Raw genomic sequence first — 16,616 nt, 5'->3', positions numbered from 1 at the left:
ACAACAAGGGGGAAGGAACATAAACCAAAACAGGGAAAGATTAGGTTAAAGGATTTTTTATATAAGTATTAAAGTCAGCAGGGCCTAATGCAATTCAGCCTAGCTAACTGAAGCAATCTCGGAAAGGTGAACAATTATTTTTGAGAACTCAAGGAAGATGGCTGAGGTCTTGGAGGACTGCAGAAGGGAAATCATAACACGTATCTTTAAAAAGTAGAACAAAGAGGACCCAGGGAATTAGAGACCAGTCATCCTAACTTCAATATCTGGAGAGATAGTGGAACAAATTATTGAACAGTCAGTTTGTAAGCACCTAGAGGATAATAGGAGTATAAGAAATAGCCAGCATGAATTTGTCAAGAACAAATTGTGCCAAACCAACCTAATTTTCTTCTTTGATGGGCCTAGTGGATGGGGGGAAGCAGTAGATGTGATCTATCTTGATTTCAATAAGACATATCTAGTGGGATCCCATGGGGTCAGTCCTAGATCTGGTGCTATTCAATATTTCCATTACTGATTTGAATAATGTAGTGGAGAGTTTGCTTATAAAATCTGCAGATGACACCAAGCTGGTAGGGTTTGCAGGGATCAGATTAGGTCTCAAAATGACCTTGACAAACTAGAGAACTGTAAACAAGATGAAATTCAATAAAGACAAGTGAAAATTATTTCACGTAAGAAAGAAAAATTAAATAAACAACTACAAAATGGGAAATAACTGGCTAGGTAGATAGTACTTCTGAATAGGATCTGCAGGTTACAGTGGATCACAAATTGAATGAGTCAACAATGTGATGCAGCTGCAAAAATGGCTAATATTATTTTGAACTGTATTAAAAGGAGTTTCATATGTAATATACAGAAAGTAATTGTCCCACTCTACTCTGCACTGGTAATCAAATGTGTTGCGGACACACAATTAAGTATTCTTAAAAATAATTATTTTAGTTAATGTCTAATCTTTTGATAAATACTGTGACACCTTGGCACTCCAATATTCAGCACTGTCATGTAATTAGGATATGTTTTGTATAAAGTATGCCTTGTGAGGTATCATTCTAAAGGTCTTGATCTGCTAGACATTAATATCTCATTGGATTGTATGTGCTTCCATTGTGTGTGAAGTTATGAAGTTGGCTGTGTATGTGCCACTGAAACATGTTGTGAGGTTGAAAACACCCACAAGCAGCCTTTCTGGTACAACAGTAAAGAGGCCAAACAATGTTAATGGCTTACTGAGGAAATGCACGCAAGCACAAGGATTACCCCAGGAACTGTATACAATAGAAACCTCTCAGAGATAGCACTACACAATGGGAACTCTTTGACCCAGGTCACAGTAAAAGAGCTTTCCAGCAAGTGGGAAGAAGAAATAAAAGGGGGACAATGACATCATGTGGGGACCTCAGTCTCCCTACAACAACACACCTGGAAACACTTGAGGAATAAAGACTGAAAAGGGGGGCAGTGATGGTCCCAGGCTAAAGGGATTTCTAGCCTGTGTATGAAAACCTGAGGAAACCCAAACTGAAAAGCCACGGCAGCTCATGTTTTAAGAATCTGCCAGCCTGTTTATCACTCAAGGTGAGAAATTTGCCAATTCATATCCTACCTATCTAGTATGTTAAGCTCAGCTTGCGGTTTTGTTTATTTGCTAGGTAATCTGCTTTGATCTGTTTGCTATAACTTCTAATCACTTCAAATCTACCCTTTTGTAGTCAATAAACTTATTTTATGTTGTAATCTAAACTAGTGAGCTTTGACTGGAGTCCTTGGGGAAAAGCTGTGGTTGGTTACCACAAGTGTGCATTGTTTTCTTCACATTGAGGGAGAGGCGGACCGGGTATTTAACCCATATACTGGCCAGATTTGACCAGGGCAGGAAGGTTCTGCTCTGGGGTCCCAGGCTGGGAAGCTGGTGGTTAGAGAGCCTACATGTAACTGCACCTGGGTGTGTCCCTATCTGTGTGAATGCTGGTGAAAGCTTGGAGGGCTTTGCAACTTGTCACAGCAGTACAGACTAAGAGGGAGCCCAGGCTGGTGGATCAGAGGGCTCAGTGGTACCCCAGTTCCAGGTGGCACCCCAGGGGGAATCAGTAACAAATACATCCATAAAAAAGAAATTACAATGGTAACCCCATTACGAAGATCAATTAATCACCTTGAAAGGGAAATACACCCGTTTCGGCTTCTGTGTTGTACAGCTGCCTCTGAGATTGATAATAGGGCTAATTATTGTTCACCTAGTTTCAGGACAGTGATACAATATGGCTACGTGTAACTTATTATATAATGCATTCATGTAGTGTCTGGGACAGGTTCCACAGTGCAAACCCATTGAGAAGAAACACTGTATGAGAAAGGCATAGCTTTCTCTTTTATATTCCTGTTAGAATGCTGCCTCTTTTTTTTTTTCCAGTTGTTACCCTAGTGGTCTGCTCTGAAGACATAAAGTTGATGTATGTGGCTGGAAAATAAGATTAGCAAAATGATATTTTCATTTTTGTAAATCTGATGATGAGTCAGACTGCCAGTTAGATAGCTAATGATTTCTGTTATTTTAACGTTATATAGCAGGGAATGTTTTTCATTAAGCTAGTATAATGTAATGCCCTTTAAAAGTGCTTCCATATACCGATTAACTGATTTTCTGTTTTACTCCAATGTGACTTAACTTGACTGCCTGTACAAATGGCATCGATTTAGGAATCTGATTTACAAAAAAGTGTTTGATGTCTCCTAGCATGCCTAGCTGGACAACTTCAATTGCTTTAATTAAAATTGTATACTGAGGACAAATCAATCAAGTGGTGGTGGTTGTTTTGTTGTTTGTTCTGGAGGGATGAAATATTCATGCACAAGTTCTACAGCACTTCTAGAAGTGCTGCAGTGTTTTCAGAGAGAATTCGTAGCAGCAGTTTCATTTCATAGGCACTAGATTGTCAATTTTTACTTGCTTATACATAAATATGAGCTGATTGGATTAGTTGCGCTGTCAGTTAAATTCAAGGGCATTTGGGGGAGTGTGCATGAAATAGTGCAACCAGTGTTTTTTGGAATGGTGGTGAGGGACAGGGATATGGTTGTAAAACAGCACAAAAATGGTGAATAAAGTAATTTGTGTTACTTCCTCTGCATCCACCATGCTTTCTGCACAGCCACCACTACTCCATGAATATGCTGTCCTAACTCTGACCATTTCCAGTAATCTACCAGGTTACAGCTCCAAAAAGTATCCAACAAACCTGCCTTTCTCATGGCTTCTGGTGAACCAGACAACCGTTTCTCCACTCAAGTCCTCAGATGGCACAAAGCACTTCTTGAGCATTGGCCTGCTAAACCCAGGGTTGTGAGTTCAATCCTTGAGGGGGCCATTTGGGGATCTGGGGCAAAAATTGGGGATTGGTCTTGCTTTGAGCAGGGGGTTGGACTAGATGATCTCCTGAGGTCCTTTCCAACCTTGATATTCTATGATTCTACCTATCACAGCTCATATTGAGAGGAACTGTCCAAGGAAATAGAAAGCAGACATAAGAAATCAAATTCCAGACATCTAACAACTATACATTGCACAAGATCTAGGCACAGGCCGAAAGCAGTCAGTAAAAAGCAGCACGAATTAAAGTTAATGATGATGAATGCAAAATCTGCCACTTACAAACAATACACAACCTTATGAGTAATGAGGCTAGATGACACCATGAGCCCTGTGCTACCCAACCTCATCCAACCAGAAATGGATATCCTGTCTGAGTTTGTGATGGGTCAAGAAGACAGACAGTGCTGCATTCATCTTTTCTGCAAACATCAAATCCAAGAGAGGTGCCTCAGGGAAGACAACTTTATTCAAATTAATTCATCTAGCAATAGAAACAAGCTAAAGCTAACAGATTTTTGTTATTATTTATGGACCTCCACAGACTAAAGGATTCATAAGAGTTCACTGATATCTTGTCAGCAATGGTGGTGAAATACCCTAGACATATTGTCCTGGGAGAATTCAAAATGCACATCTACAAGGCTGCAGATGCAAACACCATAAAATGTATCTCCACACTTACATCCGTAGGACTTTCACAGGTCATTGCTAGTACAGTCCACAAAGCCTGTCACAATCTGGATCTGATCTTCACAACCCAGCCACTGGTTTGGACAGACCATCGCTTCAGTGAGGCAGTGGTCAGAGATCATGTACTCCTAGGCAACAAGAAAGACCAATTACCCTGATTTGACAAGACTCATGGAGGCCAAAAAAATTCCAAAGCCTGCTAAAGGACAAGAGCATTTCACCTACAGAATGAGGAGTTGAGGACCTGATAAATCATTGTGCTTGAATGCTAGCCTCCACCAGCAACATGGTGGGCCCCAAATGGCCCCTTCCTCCCTATTGCCCACACAGATTTCCTTGATTTTCTGATATCCTGCACCTGATGAAAAGAAAGGGGCAGAAACTTCAGCACTGATGGTGGAAAAACAAAGGATGGTACAGACAGGATGAAATATAACAAATTCCTCCAACCCTATGCCAAGGCCATATTACAGACCAAAAGAACATTCTCATCAGCCACAGCTGAAGCTTACAAATCACACCTCAAGAAGCTATCCAATCTTGAGTACCTATATCAAAACCAAGCATCAAGTGCTGCTAAGTACTATCCTTTCTTTTCACAGAAAACATTCTAGAAGTCTTCTCAAACATCATGAATCTACTCTGCCTGTACCCATCAACTAACCAACAGCCCACATACATTCCTGGAGTTCAGTATATTCACTCATCAGGAAGTTCTGGACATCCTAAAAGAATCATGACCTAAGATTTGTGAATGTGACTCAGGTCTTGCCTGTTTTATGAAATAGAGTCCTAAACTCTTAACTGAAATAGCCAATGTGCCTCACTCAGAGAGAGAATCTTCCTTTACTCCTTCAAACACACAATAGTCCAACAACCAGCACTGAAGAAACCCACCTGGTTCTAGCCAGCTACCACCCAGAGTCAAACTTCCCATTCCAGAGCAAGCTCCTAGATAAGCTACCCAAAGGCTAACTCCAAGCTCATCTAATTGAAGCTAGACTAGACACAGTCTAGATTCAGACTAGGACCTAGAACTGAAACCACCTTATTGGCACTGATGTATGATCTCCTCCTATCAATGGTTAGAGTGCAGACCTCTAATCATCATTGCTTTGATGTCAACAGTCTACTGTCTCAGCATTTAAAAAACAACAATAATTGGCAATTGTCACTCCTTTGGTTTCTGAGATACCAGCAACCCTCTATACCTACAATAGGAGTTAGCCATGGTAACTATAGGGCCAATCTGTGGTAATAGTTGGTAAATGTGGACTTTTTAAATGGCTCACTAATACTGGACATTATCTTTTTTAGTTCATGCTTTAAACTTAGATTTTTCTCTCTCTGCTTTCAGGGTAAACATTGAGTTTTTTGAGACCTGTGATAGTAATGTCGGATTGGGTGCCATATCTTTTCTTTAATGCCTTTGGTTCAACACTAAGTTCTGTTTTCAGCGTTGGTAGCGTTCCTTTCACGCAGGAAATGTTGGAAGCAGAAAATCCAGGTTTGAATAATTTCTTGATAATGTGAGATTACTATTACAAGTAATTTGGAAATCTGATTTACCCTTCCCACCACCAATACCCTCTGTTACTGGTTTTAGTCTGAGATTTTCAAAGAAACATAAAGTCTTGTCTACACACATGCTTGCACCAGCTTAGTTAAAGAAGGCAAACCCTTACAGGGACACTTTTATTTTGATTAGGAGTAGCTTACTTTGGTTTATCTTCAACTTGCTTCTAATAGATTTATACTGAACTGAAATAAATCTTGCTAAACTGAAATAAATGCCCACACAGTCTTTTGCACTGATTTAATTAAAGCCGTTTTAAATTGCCCCATATGTTAAACTGATGCAAGTTTTGTGTGCTGACAAGGCCTTCGAGAGTTAGGTGCTCAACTTTCAATGGGAGTTGGACACTTAAATCTCTCATAGCCCTTTGAAAAACCCAGCCTTAATTGTTTTCGTTGTCCAGATTTACTCTTTTTCTATATTTGCTAGCCCACCAGATGTTCAAAGGAGACAAGTCAGGCAACTTTGAGGCCTAGGCATGTTGACTTACAGATCTTAACACACATGTAAAACTAGTCCAGCAGAATTAGGTGACAATGAAGGGGATATCATTAATTGTATAACTGCACCCACTTGCAAGAAATACTGTGCAAAATTTCTCGGTTTCATGTTTCAGTCTCAGGGTAAAAATGGAATCTTTCAAGCAAGTCACAAAATGAAAACTGAGAAACTTTCCCCAACCTTTTTATTTGTTGGCACTGAATATGGCAATGCCACCCTTTGAGAAGTTTCTATCAGCTCTCCTTACACAAGTGTAAACCAGTTAGTTCATTTTTGGTAGTGAGAGAGCAGAAGGGTACAGGTCTATCAATCCAACAAGTATAAACCTGTTGTGCGAGTATAGACCTCCATATTTTCCTCCACTCTCCTTGAAAAGTAGATAGTAAAATTTGCAGATTGATTCAGTCTAAACTTTCACCATGGCTCAGGTTAACACAACTTTCTTTGCAGAAAGCATGGCAAAATGTTAGGATGAGGAAAATGGGATTTTCCCAGAAATTTTGTCAGGGCAAGATTTTACCATAATTACAGATCCCCATATAATCAGTGCTGCGGTGGTATCTCCAAAAGCAAAAATAACTTTTTTAGGAGGTTGAGGTGTATCAACTGTGTAGGTGAGGTTGAAGGAATAGAATAACATGGACTATTATTTCCCTACTGATTTTAGTGTAATTATACTATGTTTTCATAAGTGCTTCAGGTTCTGTAGGTAGAGAGAGATACTAATCTAAATTGAAACTTACACTATAGATGACCTTGAGCTGCAAAATTCAGCACTTCCCCAAAATCAAGAGGGAATTGGGCTTATCTCTAGTTTGCATAGCACATTTTATAGCTTAGCACCCACATTCAGTCCTGGCGTAAACGGGCACCATTCTATCGACTACAGTGGAATATAGGAACTGCCATGTAGTATCAGGCCATCTAAGACCATTATGTTGACTCTGACAATGCTGAATACTAGATACTTCAGTGGAAGGTGTTTAAAAGAAACACCCCACCATTGTGAATAATTTCTTCCTAACCTCACGCATTTACTGATTGTCTTACGGTGCTGAGTATTATTCTAACTAGTGCAATTGCAGATTATATTCTTATTCAGAAATGTATTATAAATGGAATTGCACCTGTTTATGCCAGGGCTGCATTTTGTCCTTGGGTATCTGCATAATAAGTTGTATGCTGCTAGTACTGTGCATGAGCCATTTGAATTTTCTTCATGAGGGCCCCCCCTATAATGTATTCTCAATAAACCAGTTACATTTATTCTGTATGTCAAATCTTATTTCTGCATCTAGGTGTCCAAATAGTGTTAATGTTTGTGGGTTTTTCTTCTTCTTGTATCTTTCAGCTTTGAGCAAAAAATTTCAAAGCTATTTATGGATTATAGTAATTTTGAGGAAATCTAATTCCATCTGATTCTGACAAAACAAGGAATTTGCGGGAATTGACAAAAAGCTCTATTTGTTAAACACAAAAGCTGATTGAACACTGAAAATATGTCCTTTCCAACCCGCTCTACTAGACAGTAGTGTGCTCAGAATTTAAAATTAGTATGTAAAAGCATTCAGAATAAACTGCCAGAAGGAAGTGGCAAAATTATTCAAGTTCAGTCTTATACCAAGAGTATTGTCCAAAGTGTACTCTGATCTATTGGAAGTATCATAACTTTAAACTTGCTGCATGATTTATTTAGGCAGGGACTTTCAGATATGTCTAAGGGAGTTGGCACCCTACTTTATTTGAATTGCAGTGGGAACTGGGCGCCTGATTCCTGTAGGCTCCTTTGAAAATTTCAGCACTGTTTATTTGCACTTGTACTACATTCATTTCATATGCTAACACTAGAGCTGGGGAAACAATGGGTTTTTTGGTTCTCTGGCAATTCTGAAAAATATGTTGGGTTGAACAAATCCTTCTTCTTTAGCAAAATTAAAAAGTTTTGTTTCTATTTCTGCCACTTTTAAACATTGTTTGTTTTAAATAAAGTTAAAAGAAATTTTGAAATGAAAAGTCATTTTGAACGAAAAAATCAAAATGTTTCTTTAGAAACAATCAAAACAAAATGTTTTGATTTTGTCAGAGTTTTTTTTGTGGGGGAGAAAGGGGTTGTCCGAGCAATTTGGCAAAATTGACAGAAATTTGCAGGATGTTGTGATGTAGCTAATGCTGCATTATTCACTGAAGAATGTAATGAGAATTTTTTTCCCAGCTCAAGCTAACTCATAATATTCTAAAAGAAATTAAAAACAAAATAAAACTGAAAGCAAAACTCCCAGAGGCCTTCAGACCCCAGTCTAGGCTCTCTGGATAGCATTATCTCTATTAAACAGCAGGACTACATAATGCAGCCTCTACTAACAACTCCCTTATACTTCCCAAGCCAGTCTCCCTCATTTCTAACTCTCACGGTCTGTCTTCTCCAGAAAAAGCCTAAAAACAGGAATAATTCTGCCGTCTCTCCTAAGGGCATCCAAACCAAGCTCTGCTGAATTGGGGTAGGAAGCAGATTTCAAAGTTTAGACTGTTCTACAACCAGTCTCTCCTGTTTATACCAAGAGAGGGCTGATAGCTCAATGCCTTAGAATCATTACACAGGGAGACTGGCAGACACTAAGGTCGTCAGGAGGATGCAACCTATTAATCATTCTGTTTATTAAAAACTACACCTGGAAATGAGTTGGCAGCTGGTACAGGTTACAGAACACAAGCTTAATATGCTCTCAGCAGCAAACACCTGAGCAGGCCACCTCATTCTACGTCAGCTACAATTTCCAATTGATTTAAGGTGTAGAGCTCATTGCATAAACTAATTTTGATAGTACAGACTTTACCAGTCAGTGTGGCTGCAGTGTACTTAGAATATATGCTACATATACTTTTAAATTACTCACATAGGAGCATTTTTGTTTTCACTGTGGTTTATTGAAATGGGCATCTCAGCAGCATCATTCCTCTTCCTCATTCTAAAGTTCACTAGCTTTCCAAGGCAATTACTGTATTCCTGGGTTTGTGGAAACTTCATGCTGAGCTACTTCAGACTGGCCAACTCCACATATCACCTACATGTTTCTCTTGGCTGGCAAAACTGGCTGATTTTTTATTTAACCAGCCCATTGAATCTCCCTTTGCATTGATGCTAACAGCTTCCAGGTGGAAGACTTCAAATATTATTGATGTAAAGGATGGCTGATAGAATTGTAAATGGGACCTGGCTGCATCCAGTGCTAGAATATTCTTTTATTAAATCCAGTGTGATGTCTCATTTGTCTGCCTTGGTTAGCAATTCTGAGAAACATTTCTGTAACTTGGGTGATGAGTTGATATGAGTGGATCAAGAGGATGTAAATACAGAGGAGCAAACATATTACATGGCTTGTCTTCACAGTTCTATGAAGCAAAAATTAATATTGTGCAGTCTTAATGGATTAGATTAATCAGGAAAAGGACTAATAGACTTTTAGAGAAGGCTGTGAGAAAACTGCTGCCTTTGCTCACAACTTACTGTACTTAAGAGAATTTTCAAAACTGACTGTTAAAAACAACATCCAGATTGAAATTCAGTGTGCAGGCTGATTTGTCTGTTTCACTAACGTGCATCCATTTTCTGAAAAACCGCATGCTGGGTCACCCATGTCACTTATAAAGTGCAGGTTCTCATTCTTTACTTCTACAGAGTAAAAATGTAAAATAATAATGTAAGATGCAAAATTGCATTAAAACTGAGAGTACAACACAACTCCTGGAGCCTTAAAATTCTTCAGGGAGTGCTGTCCCCTCCTTGCCCTGCCTTTTTTTTTTTTTTAAATTAAATGGAATTTACCATGAAGGGCAGGAAATCCTCATTAGGTCAATTTGTAAGATCCTAGAACTCTATATACAATAAAATGGTAATTTAGGGTGTTTTTTTGTATAGTGTGATGGTCCTTGAGAATATTTTATGCCTTCAGGTTGGTCAATCTGAGAGATGATATAAAGGAGGTCAAATATTGAGAGTAATTAGCAGGATTGAAGATGTGGTATTACAGATCTTAAAGGTAATGCTGCTTGTAATACAGATATTGTGAAGAGGCAGACAGTGAAAAGTGTGAAGTGGGTAGATTACTAGAATCCGTCAAAAAGATTCTGTCCCCAGGTGCCATAAAGTTCTACATGAGAGACATAGGATGGTTTTTGTTTCTGTTGCTCTCTCAGTGAGTTTTAATTTTAAGTCTATGTTTTTGTCGTCCCTGTATGGATTTTAAAGCATTTTGTTGAATTAAATATTTCTCTTGGAGAGCTAAATATCATGTAATTGATGCAACGTTCCATCACGGAATGGCAAGATTTACAAGAGCAGTTAGATGCTAAGAGGACTGAATGCTTCCTTATAAATTCAGAATGTTCACTTATTAAATTAGAGAGTACAGGCCAGATCCTGGCCCAGGACCAGCTCTGGAGGAGTAAAGGTACTATATCATTGTCCTAACCCAGCACCTGTTATAGGGGAATCCACAGGTGGTGAAGACAGCACAGGGGGCTCCATACCTCCCTCTTCCACCCTCCCCACACCTCTTTCACTGTAGTGGGCACACTGGAGACATGGCCAGAACTTTGAAAACCCCTGGCTGCTGTAACAGTCCCTTGGAGGCAATGACCAGATGGCATAAATAAGTAGGTGTGGGGCTGCTCTAATTTATGCTGGGAGGCCAGCCAGACCCTGTCAGATCCAGGGACTGGAGCTGCACAAAGATTTACAGTCAGCGTTTCCTTACTCTGGGCCAGATTCCAAAGCTGCAAACCAACAGGAGAAAGGAAAAGGTACTCCATGTCCTGAGTGATTGTGTAGTGTAATTCAAAGTGTAGAGCTAAGCCAGATAATGTTGATATGCTAGCCAACATGTGGCTCCCCACTGCACACTTAGAGCATACCATGTATCAGCACACACAGTTGCTACTGGCAGCATGCAGGCTATCCCATCACCAGGTAGGTTGCAATGGCTCTGAACAAGGCGCATCATTACTCTGTGTGGGATTTTTTGTCTTGGGCTTTTTATTGCAGCTGGTCTGCATGTTTTGGGTTAAATGACGTTGATATATTTTACTAATTATCTTTTTGTTAAGATTTCATTTTAGCCTAATGTTACATTAACTTGCTTCTGTTTGTATGCTTAGATGCTTGCAACAATCACATCATCAGGTTGTAATGCTGGTCTTTTTGACTGGTCAATGGCCTATATGGTTCATAGGCCTTTAAACATTTAACCATTGCTGTCACATATTTTGTGTTCAGTACAATAGGCAGATATTACGATACTCATATTGTTGATTGTGCTCTCATTGTGCCTGACCAACCTGATTGCCTTGTATGATGAGATAACTGGCTCTGTGGATATGGGGAAAGAAGTGGATGTGATATATCTTGACATTAGCAAAGCTTTTGATACGGTCTCTCACAGTATTCTTGCCAGCAAGTTAAAAAAGTATGGACTAGGTGAATGGATTATAAAGTGGATAGAAAGCTGGCTAGATTGTTGGGCTCAATGGGTAGTGATCAAAGGGTCAGTGTCTAGTTGGCAGCTGGTATCAAGTGGAGTGCCCCAGGGGTCAGTCCTGGGACCGGTTTTGTTCAACATCTTTATTAATGATCTGGATGATGGGATTAATTGCACCCGCAGCAAATTCGCAGATGACACTAAACTGGGGGGAGAGGTAGATACGCTGGAGGGTAGGGATAGGTTCCAGAGTGACCTAAACAAATTGGAGGATTGGGCCAAAAGAAATTTGAGGAGGTTCAACAAGGACAAGTGCAGAGTTCTGCACTTAGGAAGGAAGAATCCCGTGCACCAATATAGGCTGGGGACCGACTGGCTGAGCAGCAGTTCTGCAGAAAAGGGCCTGGGGATTACAGTGGGTGAGAAGCTGGATATGAGTCAGCAGTGTGCTCTTGTTGTGAAGAGGCCAACAGCATATTGGGCTGTATTAGTAGGAGCATTACCAGCAGATCAACGGAAGTGATTATTCCCCTCTATTCGGCACTGGTGAGGCCACACCTGGAGTATTGCGTCCAGTTTTGGTCCCCCCTACTACAGAAGGGATGTAGACAAATTGGAGAGAGTCCAGTGAAAGGCAATGAAAATTATTAGGGGGCTAGGGCACATGACTTATGAGGAGAGGCTGAGGGAACTGGGGTTATTTAGTCTGCAGAAGAGAAGAGGTGGTGGTGGTGGTGGTGGGGATTTGATAGCATCCTTCAATTACCTGAAGGGGGGTTCCAAAGAGGATGGAGCTAGTCTGTTCTCAGTGGTGGCAGATGACAGAACAAGGAGAAATGGCCTCAAGTTGCAGTGTGGGAGGTCTAGGTTGGATATTAGGAAACACTTTCACTAGGAGGGCGGTGATGCACTGGAATGGGTTACCGAGGGAGGTGGTGGAATCTCCATCCTTGGAGGTTTTTAAGGCCCCTTGATACAGCCTTGGCTGGGATGATTTAGTTGGTGTTGGTCCTGCTTTGCGCAAGAGATTGGACTAGATGACCTCCTGAGGTCTCTTCCAACCCTAATATTCTGTGATTACATGGCAGTGTAACAGGGTCTCCTCGGTCCTGCTTCTGTCTCCATCTACAAACCATGCAGAGACCCTTGTGCTGGTTCAACACCTTGTGCAGTTTATTTATAATTGAGTCCCATGACCTTCACAGCATATGTGGCACCTTTACAAGCTGGGGGAGAGCAACTGCAATCTCCCTCTCCCTCTCTGCTTTCCCCCTTTTCACTTCCTTCCTGTGCCTATTGGTGGGCTCTGCCCAATGGCTTAATTAACCTTTCTGCCCTGTCCCACCCACAGATTAGGCACAGGTCTTCCTCTTCAGCTCTAATCTGGTTGGAGCTGCTGTGAACAGAGTCTTGGATGGTGAGCACCACTGTAAAACAAAACAAACTTTCAATGCGCCTGTACAAACTGTGATCTCTGCCTATAATTTGAAATAAGAGAGACTGTGGAACCTCCAACATTGCTGAGGAGAGAAGGTTGAGCTTTTACTGTTACCCACCGTATAGCTATCAAAGTGGACTGACAATTCTCATACAACATATTGATATTCCATAAGCTCTTCAGTCCAGGTCTGTCTTTTTGTTGTGTTTGCACAGCCCCTAGCACAGTGGGACCCCGATCCATGATTCTACCACAGTAGAAATAATGTATCCTTATCCCATGGTGAAATAAATTACAAAATACTCATGCAGAGATTAGATACATTATAGTGACTTAATATTACAAATGAATTCCTACTGTAATTGCAGTCCTTCTGACATTAGCATACACTTGGCTATATACTCTGGGTTAAGGGTCAGCAATATCAATCTATCTTCGTCTGTATTGGAGTCACTTAGCTCCCCTCTGGTAAAAACAAAGGGGCTAGCTGATAACTCCTGACAAGTTGGGGTTTCCTGAAAATACCACAATAGAGGGAAATTGGCAGCAACTGGACATCCTTTGTTTGACCAACTGCAGAACTGAAATAATGAAAGAGATGCAGAACAGGAGAACTGGAGGAATGACGGCTGCTCAGAAGGCAAAAGAGAGCAGACTGATTGGTTGATTTATAATTTATCTTTTTATAATTTTTTTGTTTTGCTGCTTAAAGGGCTTAGAATAGTTTGCCACATCACAAGATTATATCTATTTTTGTGCACAAGCTACGGGACTAATAACTAATGTATTACCCACAGCAGTAATAGGCAACCATGTATTTTAACGCAAGTAATATGCATATAATGTTACTTCAAGTAATAAGATTTCCATAGAAATGTAAAATACAGTATGTGTCACCAACGGTGATCCCCCTCAGAAGCAGTATGGGAAATCTGTAACAAGTCTTAACAGCTATTTACTAGCTATTGTCCTCCCCGAGGCTAACAACTTAAATCCCATCATGTGGGGATATGTTACCCATTTGTAGGGTTTATTTATTTATTTATTTTAAATAAAATTTAATAAATTTTAAAATCCCACTCAAATTAAAAAGAAACAAGCCTGAAAAGGCAGCTTCAAATAATTTCCAAGATAAAAAAGCCAGAATGAAATAAGCACTTATATCATTATATTTCAATAGTTTATTAATGCACAGTATCATTAGCATACCTTGGAGCATAGCACAGTAAGTGTTATAGTAAATGAGGGTTTATTGAATCAGGTCTTTGGCAGTGAATGCAGCCCATCTCCAGTTAGCTGTAGCTCTTTAACTTTGGAATATCACCAGCTCCAGAACATTGTATAAAACATTGCTGCCTCAGTATGGCATCATCCAGAGATTTAAATTCACTCTGTCTGTGATAGAATAAAGTACAGTAATGAATCATTGTAAAGTACGGGCTTGAACCAAAATCCTTTGAATTCAATGGATAGACTCCCATTGACTTCAATGAGCTTTGGATCAGTCCCTATCTTCATTACATGTGTGTATTTCTGGATATATATGCACCAGTGTTTATGGTAGAAGTGAAATCAAGCAGAATAATGTGAGACTTAAGTATATGGATCTGAAGAGGCCACCTTCAGAGAAAATCTGTGTTCAGTAAATGGAAGAAAAGAAAGAACACACAAGTAGTTTAACTAAGCTATTCCTGTCCATTACAGAGATTTGTTGTAAAGTGCATTCATTCCTTTGTATTTTAGGAGGGTTTTCAATGTGTCTCTAATCATACAACTCAGTTAATATACAGACTTCAGTTTCAAGACAGAAACTTTTTAATGTTTTAAGAGGTGACACAGAGCTACCTCAGGATTTTTGAAAGGTTTGCACATTTTAAATATGGCACAGGATTTTCCTTTGCACAGAGGAAAGTTGTTTGTTTATAGTATTACATTTCCTGATCTCTGACACAAATGTGATTGTCATCAAGTGCCTTGTTCAGGATAACACCCGTTTAGAATTAGATTACAGTGAGAAGAAAATAAAGGTTGATAATCACATTAAGGTCAGCCAATGGAATAACAGGTCTAGGACAATTCTGAAGGTCCCATAATGTTGACATTTGTTCCTTTGTGAAAGGGTATAGATACTTTGAATAAACTCTGTAGCTGCAGTTCAAGGGCTTTTGGTTGTCTGTTTAGAAAGAACAGATTGTATGTTTTGCACCCTTTCAAATATTAATGTAAAGACAAATGTTTGAGTAATTTGGGACATAAGTTTAGACATTTATGGTATGTTGGGAGTTCCAGCATTCAATAGGTTCTATTATTAAAGCTGGCACAAACCCTAGTATCTGATCTATGTAGTAACACAATGTCCTTTGTGACTCAATAAACCTCTCTATTGTTTAGAAAATCTGGGATTTGTGTATCCCATAACACTAGTGTTTGCTTACAAAGTAGGCTATACCATAGATCTGAATCTTGAAGCCATAAAGGGGGAATTTAGCTTCTCTCCTCTCATCAGCAGTGCAGTGTCTTGCAGAGGGTGTCGGAGGCAGTTAGGTACAAAAGTTCTGTTTGATGCCCGAGTAGCTTTTCAGCCTTTCACCATTACAGGTATTTGTATTTTATTCATACTTCCCTCACTTCAATATGGGTGGAGCCCTTTTTCCATAACGAAAGGAAGTTTCCAGTGAGAGAATGATGGCCTGTGAGGTTTTATCAATTCCAAGGTATGCACTCTATATATTATTGCATTTTGTGTGTGTGTGTGTGTGTGTGTGCGTGCGACTGTTAAACCATCAACTTTCACACACTGAGTTCCATTATCCATAGAACAGGTACAGAACGTGCTGCAGTAGTGCAAGCTTTCCCATAGCACTCCGACAGAGTGCTTCAGAGTCTTCCAGAGGGACCACTTCCGGGGCTTGGAGGGTAATTGCGTCTCTGTTCACAATTAAGTCCTTAGCCTTACCTTCAGGACTTTGAGAAACAATGCCAATTAGTTTGTCAAATGTGGTGCTGGTTTTGCGATGTGAATATTTGCCTACCAGGAAGTTGACATAGGGCTCTGTCCTGCAATGTGCTGGATGCCAGAAGGCCATTATGGGTAAAAGTTTTCATAAATGCCGAAGTCCCATTTTCAAAAGTGAGGTGGGCGCTTAGCTGCCTTCAGCTCATTGAAAGTCAGTAGGATTTAGGCTTTTAAGTCATGAAGGTGCTTTTGAAAATTTTATCCCAGGCTCTTGTAGGATCAGGCCGTTTGATCAACAGCTTATTTCACGTTGCCCATTAAGCACCCATTAATTGCTTATGAGCTTCTGTTGTGGGCAGGATTAGGTCCAAGTGGTCCAGAGGGCAAGACTTTGTGACATATTAATAGATGTCTGAGCCATGGCAGGATACATTTTCTTCAAACTAAACGATAGTGTGTCCTCTATTAGTTATCCTGAGACTTTTTTTATGACAGTAGGTTTGTGGAGAAAATAATTCTGTTATGTCAACTCAGTTCAAAATAGAAAAAAAATATCAATGGGAATAAATTAAATTAAAAACCTCTTGCTGTATTTGATA

The 16,616-nt window shown here is 39.8% G+C and overlaps 1 protein-coding gene across 7 annotated transcripts in view; it reads left to right on the top strand.

The window, feature by feature from the left end:
* FAM13C (family with sequence similarity 13 member C) overlaps positions 1 to 16,616 on the top strand; it is a 200,954-nt gene that overhangs the window by 52,271 nt on the left and 132,067 nt on the right. The window contains exon 1 of one of the 7 annotated variants that reach the window (XM_073353375.1): positions 15,758 to 15,775. The exons of the other annotated variants lie outside the window; for them this stretch is intronic. The gene's annotated coding sequence lies outside the window, so the exon portion shown is untranslated. Of the gene's footprint in view, positions 1 to 15,757; positions 15,776 to 16,616 lie in introns of those variants that run through there. 7 annotated transcript variants of the gene reach the window in all.

The sequence above is a fragment of the Lepidochelys kempii genome, chromosome 7 (genome assembly GCF_965140265.1).
Source record: "Lepidochelys kempii isolate rLepKem1 chromosome 7, rLepKem1.hap2, whole genome shotgun sequence".
In the NCBI taxonomy this organism is placed as follows: domain Eukaryota; kingdom Metazoa; phylum Chordata; order Testudines; family Cheloniidae; genus Lepidochelys; species Lepidochelys kempii.
The sequence above is the reverse complement of the archived record's forward strand: the minus strand, read 5'-3'. Positions and strand labels throughout refer to the sequence as shown.